Below are 6,916 nucleotides of genomic sequence, written 5' to 3'. Positions count from 1 at the left end.
TGTACAGAGTGCAAGCTAGTCAGCAGCAACTCTGTGCTTGGACCCAACAAGGTGACTGGAATTCGGCTAGCTTTGCTGGTGCTTTAGCAATTGTGAGAAACAGAAAGCCATTCACAGATGGGGAGTATGCCAAAACATTCATGCTTTGTGTTGCCAATGAACTTTTTGATGACTTTTCAGATAAAGACAAGATAATCAAATGAATAAAAGACATGCCTCTGTCGGCAATAACTGTTCACGATGCACCATCATGATGGCAAATCAAATTGAGGCAACACAAGTGAAGGACATCAATGCAGCACCATTCTTTTCTCTCACTTTGGATGAGTCAACAGATGTAAGCCATTTATCCCAGTTCAGCGTGATTGCAAGGTATGCTGTTGGCGACACACTACGTGAGGAAAGTCTTGCTGTTTTGCCTATAAAAGAGGAAACAAGAGGAAAGGATTTATTCAAGTCTTTCACTGAGTTTGCTAAAGAAAAAAATTTACTGATGGATAAACTTTTTTGGTGTGTACTGATGGTACTCATGCATGGTGGGGAAAAACAGAGGATTCGTAGCGCTTCTTGGCAAACATGAGAAGAGACCCATCCTAAGTTTTCACTGCATCCTACATCAGGAGGTGCTTTGTGCTCAGATGTGTGGTGAGCAGCTTGGTGAGGTGATGTCACTGGTCATTCGGGTGGTCAACTTTATTGTTGTCCGAGCTTTAAATGATCGCCAGTTTAAAACACTGCTGGATGAAGTTGGGAATAATTATCCTGGTCTGCTTCTGCACAGCAATGTGCGTTGGTTGTCAAGAAGGAAGGTGCTCAGCTGTTTTGCGGCTTGTCTGAGCGAAATGCAGACTTTTCTTGAAATGAAAAACATCGAGCATCCTGAGTTAGCTAACACTGAGTGGCTCCTGAAGTTCTACTATCTCGTGGACATGACTGAACATCAGAACCAGCTCAATGTGAAAAAGCAGGGCGTTGGAAATACAGTATTATCCCTTCGACAAGCAGTGTTTGCATTTGAAAACAAGCTGGAAATTTTCATCACCGACATTGAAACAGGTCGTTTACTACACTTTGAAAAAGTGAGAGAGTTTGAAGATGCATGCACAGCATGTGACCCTGCTCAACATCTTGATCTCCAGCAGCCAGTGGGCTTCACATCTAATCTCCTGCAGTCATTCAAAGCGTGCTTTGGAGAATTTTGTGAGCGCACTTGTCTTTTTAAGTTCATCACCCATCCACATGAGTATGCAGTGGACAGTGCTGACCTGAGTTACATCCCGGTGTCTCCAAGCTGTTGACCTGAAGGTCTCAGACATGTGGGTAAATAAGTTCAAGTCACCAAATAAAGATTTGGAAAGACTTGCACAACAGCAAGCAGAGTTGGTGAGCAAACACAAGTGGGGGGAAATAAAAAACTTCAACCCGTAGACCAGCTGATTGTCAAAACTTGGAACGCACTTCCCATCATGTACCACACACTGCAGCGTGTGAGTATTGCTGTACTGACAATGTTTGGCTCTACGAATGCATGTGAGCAGTCTTTCTCACATCTAAAGAACGTTAAGACCAACCTACGATCATGGTTAATGGATGGAAGTCTCAACTCCTGCATGAAGCATAACTTCACCATGTATTAACCAGACTACAAAGCCATCAGCAAAACCATGCAGCACCAGAAGTCGCATTAAGGGCAAGAAGTACTTTAGTTATCACTAGTTAGCAACAGCATAACAATGTTATTAAAAAGAGTTCAGAGACTTATTGTACTTTAAAAGTGTTGGTCTTACAAAAATGCACATATTTACTTGTATTTAGTGTTAAACATATTGTACGGCTCTCAGGGAATTACATTTTAAAATATGTGACATTCATGGCTCTTTTAGCCAAAAGTGTTCCCGACCCCTGCTCTACACAAACTGCACAAACTGGCTTCTCTCTCAGCACTCCGCCTCTTGGCTGCCTCTCCTGGCCTCCTCCATGTGGCCTTTCACTGCTTTCTTCTCTCTTCTCTCCTCTCCAATGCTAATCTCAGGAACTGAGAGAGCAAGGTCCCAGTCTGCCCCACTTTATAGTGCAGAAATCAAAACCCCTTTAATCCAATATATAAAATAGTGAAATCTCTGATACAAAGTCCACCCCACATCAAAAAGGGTAGGAAAAGCTTAGTCCTAAAACCAAGCCCCAGGCTACAAGGATCCTGCCTGTCCACAGCCTGCCCCTAACACACATTAATATTTATATAATCACAGCTATCCTAGGCATAAGGGCAACTAATATCATCACCTGGGAGATGGGCTTCTATGTGGGCAGCACCATCTTTAACAAAGTGAGCATAATATATTTTATCTGTCCAACATGAATCAATTGAGCCATGGCTGTGTGTGTGTGTGTGGGGGGGGGTAAAGAGAGAGAGAGAGAGAGAGAGAGAGAGAGAGAAGCAGGAGAGGGAGGGGTGGAGAAGCAGATGGTCGCTTCTCCTGGGTACCCTGACTGGGAAATGAACCTGGGACATCCACATGCTGGGTCAACATTCTACCACTGAGCCAACCTGCCAGGGCCCATTCCTTTTTAAGAATCAAGGAGTATAAGCATATTGATACCCATTTCTTCAATATTCTCACTCTTGAGCAGAGGTGGATTTAGCAGCAGCACACTGGGCGTGTGCCCTGGGCCCTAACTTCTGAAGGGCCCTGCAAAACCTCAACTTTATACTTTTTTCTAATGACACCAAGTTTGGTTTCATATGTGCAATTTTAACATTAGTTGTACATAATATTTTTTATTTATTGAAAAGTATGACTAACATGTATTTTTATTCTCTCTCTCTTTTTAAGGGGCTCAATATTTTCTTCTGCGCCTGGGGCCTCAATCGACCTTAATCTGCCTTTGCTCTTGAGATGATCCTGTGAGTTCAGCCTATCCTTAGTCAAAAAAGGTTTGTTGTTCTAGTTTCTATTAAGTAGAACTACAGAAAATAGAAAAACTATGCTGGTGGGCATCACAGTTTGCTGTTCCTCAGTGATATTTTAAATCAGATCCACTCTTTATTTTGAGCAGTGGTTTATCTGTGGTTCTACTGCAAACTTTTTGCAATTCTCAAGCCCATCTACCCAGGGGTGGGATTCAGCCGGTTCGCACTGGTTAAGCAGAACCGATACCTAATTTTTTGTTGAGTTTGGTGAACAGGTTGTTAAAATGGCACTTGTAATCAGAGTTCTCTCTAAGGTGAGCGCCTGGGCAGCCACCCAATGTGGAAATTAAATTTACATTTCTTACTTTTTTTAACATTCATCTGCGCAACAGAGTACTGTAAGAGCCCGTAGTATTATTCATTCCACCCATAGGTGAAAAAATTTGATGAAACTATTGTAATATTTATTTATTTATTTATTTATTTAATAAAACTCTTTATACTTTTGATGAAACACTACATTTTAATTCCCTGTGTTCATTACTTCGGTAGGAAGTGAGGATGCCAATCAAGAAGCAATATGGAAATATCTTAAATAACAGTTTTATTGTTTTTTTGTCAGGCATTATTTAATATGTTTTCATTAGTATTTTCAAATTCTTATAACATAATCTAGTTCTGTGTACCTCTTTTATTATTTGTATTTAAGTATTAAATGCATGAAATAATAAACTACCTTTCGGTATATCTTTTTTTTATATTTATACTTAAAATGGTCATTAGGGTGGAGAAATGGTTGCTAAATTATTTGAATTTCACCACTGTATCTACCCACCCTGGGATCTGGTCTCCTATAAGCTTCTAAGCAGGCATCAAATGACGGGTGTTTCTCCAACTTAGTATTTTTGTTTCCTTGACCCGCTTCTCTGTTGAACTCCTACTCATCATATAAGATCCAATTGAAATGTTGCCTTTTCTAGATTGCATATTCTGACACCCCTAAGCATCTTCTTTTCTCTGTGCTGCCATATTTTCTGAGGCTTCTGCTTGTTTTCATTACATTACCTCTTACTGTCCTTCTTCTGTCTTAGTCAGCTCAGTAACAACATATCATAGATTTGGTGCAATAACAACACAGCTTTATTTCCCAGTTTCTGGAGAGAAAGACATCCTTTCTTCAGGGTGCTGGTTGATTTGATTCCTGGTGAGGCTTTCTTCATCATTTGCAAGGGCCACCTCTCTCTTTGTCATCACATGGTAAAGAGAGAACTCTGGTCCCTTCCTCTTCTTATAAGGAGACTAATCCCATCTTGGAGACCCCACCTACTCATGACCTCATGTGAATCTAATTACTTCTCAAAGACCCTGCCTCCTAACATCATCACACTGGGTGATACAGCTTCAACATATAAATTTGGAAATGATAGGGGAGCTAAAATTTAGAAATTTGGCTTCACTATTAGTAGCTTTTTAGTTGTAATAAATAAGAGATATGTAAGGTTAAAAAATAGTTAATCTGCTTGCTATTCTCTCTTAATGGCTCCCTGGTCTTTACTTTGAAATGTAGCAAAAGTCTACCTTTGTAGGAATGTCAGGAAAAGCTTACATCGGGAGGGACCTGAAAATCACAATAGTTATTTATAAAAGCCTAGCCACAGGATTTACTGTAAAAAGTTAAAGCCTATAAATTAATTAGAAACTTAGTTCACCAATCTTAAATCTTGACTTTGCATCCTAAGAAAGAGGGAGTATTTTCACAGATAACCCCCAGAGGCAGATGGTCTCAGAGGTGCCAGGTCCCGGCTGTTCCTGGGAGACACCTGACCCCAGCTGTCTTGAAGATTTACCAAGGACACCAGACAGGACCCTGCTGATTGGGCCTGTGTTACATCAGAAGAACTTGCAGAGGAGAAGTTTCTGCATCTGAATCCCCCACCTCTTGCATATTGTTACAGGACTAACTGTATAGACTTTTTCCTTTTGCTCCTGAACCCTATAAAACCCACCAGGACCAGGAGAGTGTGAAGGCAGTTCTTTTGGACAGGAGTCATCTGCCTTCTCAAGTTGCTGCAATTTGATGACACCCCTTATACCTACTCAGTCCTCATCTCTCTTTATTGCATTAAGGGTGGCAAGTAACCCTGATTCTGGCTTTGTTTTCCAGTTACAGAAAGGACACAAACATTCAATTATATACCATCTAATTCAGAATCCCCACCTCAAATCATATTAAGTAAACATAAGCCTATTTGTATAAGATGTCCTGTAGAGCCAAGGCACTTGCAGAAGCTTTATCTTTAACCTTTGACCTGTGGTGGTGCAGTGGATAGAGTGTCAGCCTGGAATGCTGAGGTCTCCAGTTGGAAACCCTGGGCTTGCCTGATCAAGACACGTACAACAAGCAAGTAATGAGCAACTAAAGTGAAACAACTATGAGTTGATATTTCTCGCTCCCCACTTGCCCTTTTCTCTCTGTAAAATCAATAAATAAAATATCTTTTTTTAAAAAAGAACTTAGTCTTTAAACCTGTGCTGTCCAGTATCATAGCCACTAGTCACCTGGGGCTACTGAGCACTTGAAATGTGGGTAGTGCCTGACCATGCAGTGGCACAGTAGATAGAGTGTCGGCCTGGGACTCAGAGGACACAGGTTCAAAACCTCAAGATTACCGGCTTGAGCACAGGCTTACCAGCTTGAGCGTGGGGTTGCTGGCTTGAAGCCCAAGGTTGCCAGCTTGAGCAAGGGGTCACTGGCTCAGTTGGAGCTTCCCCCTAACCTCCAGGCCAAGGCACATATGAGAAAGCAATTAATGAACAACTAATGCCACAACGAATTGATGCTTCTTATCTCTCTCCCTTCCTGTCTGTCCCTCTCTCTGTCTCTCTTGGTTAAAAAAAAAGAAATGTGAGTAGTCTAAATTTGAATGTGTTCTAAATGTAAAATATACCCTGGATTTTAGGCTTGATATAAAACAAAGGAGGTAAAATATCTCCTCAATATTTTTAATATGATTACATGTTGAGATGATAATATTTTGGATATGTTAGATTAAATAAGATTTATTACAGACCTGGCCAGTTAACTCAGTCAGTGAAGAATGTCGTCCTGAAACAAGGTTGCAGGTTCAACCTCTGATCAGGTTACACATGGGAAGGAACAACAACAATAACAAAAATGCACGACTGAGCAGAACAACAAATGCTTCCCTTCCCCCCCTCTTTTTTCCTTCCTTGTTCTAGCTCTCTAAAGATCAATACTTTTTACTTTTTTAATGTAGTTATGACAAATTTTAAAATACCATCCATGGCTTTCATAATACTGTATTTCTATTAGATAGTGTTTTTTAAGATTTTTTTTTTGTATTTTTCTAAAGTTGGAAATGGGGAGGCAGAGAGACAGACTCCCGCCTGCGCCCGACTGGGATCCACCCGGCACGCCCACCAGGGGGTGATGCTCTGCCCATCTGGGGCATTGCTCTGTTGCAACCAGAGCTATTCTAGCACCTGAGGCAGAGGCCATAGAGCCACCCTCAGCGCCCGGGCCAACTTTGCTCCAATGGAGCCTCGGCTGCAGAAGGGGAAGGGAGAGACAGAGAGGAAGGAGAGGGGGAGGGGTGGAGAAGCAGATGGGTGCTTCTCCTGTGTGCCCTGGCCGGGAATCGAACCCAGGACTCCTGCACACCAGGCCGATGCTCTACCACTGAGCCAATTGGCCAGGGCTGTTTTTTAAGATTTTGATATAGAGCTTTATTTTTGTCAAGAGCCTATACCATAGGAAAACTAGTGTTCCCACTAAGATATGAAGGCCTCACACAATTGGAAAAAAAATCAAAAGAAGAAACAAGGAAACAAAGGATGAAAGTATAAATCTGCATTTCGGGAGTTAGTCGTCATTAACCCCAGAGCCCAACAGTGTTTCCATGGAGCCCTGAAGGGGAGGGGCCCTTGCCAACAAAGAGTTTTGCTCTGGATGAGTTGTAGCCCTGGGTGTAAATGGTATTGGTA

The sequence above is a fragment of the Saccopteryx bilineata genome, chromosome 2 (genome assembly GCF_036850765.1).
Source record: "Saccopteryx bilineata isolate mSacBil1 chromosome 2, mSacBil1_pri_phased_curated, whole genome shotgun sequence".
Taxonomy (NCBI): Eukaryota; Metazoa; Chordata; class Mammalia; order Chiroptera; family Emballonuridae; genus Saccopteryx; species Saccopteryx bilineata.
Note: the sequence above shows the minus strand (reverse complement) of the source record.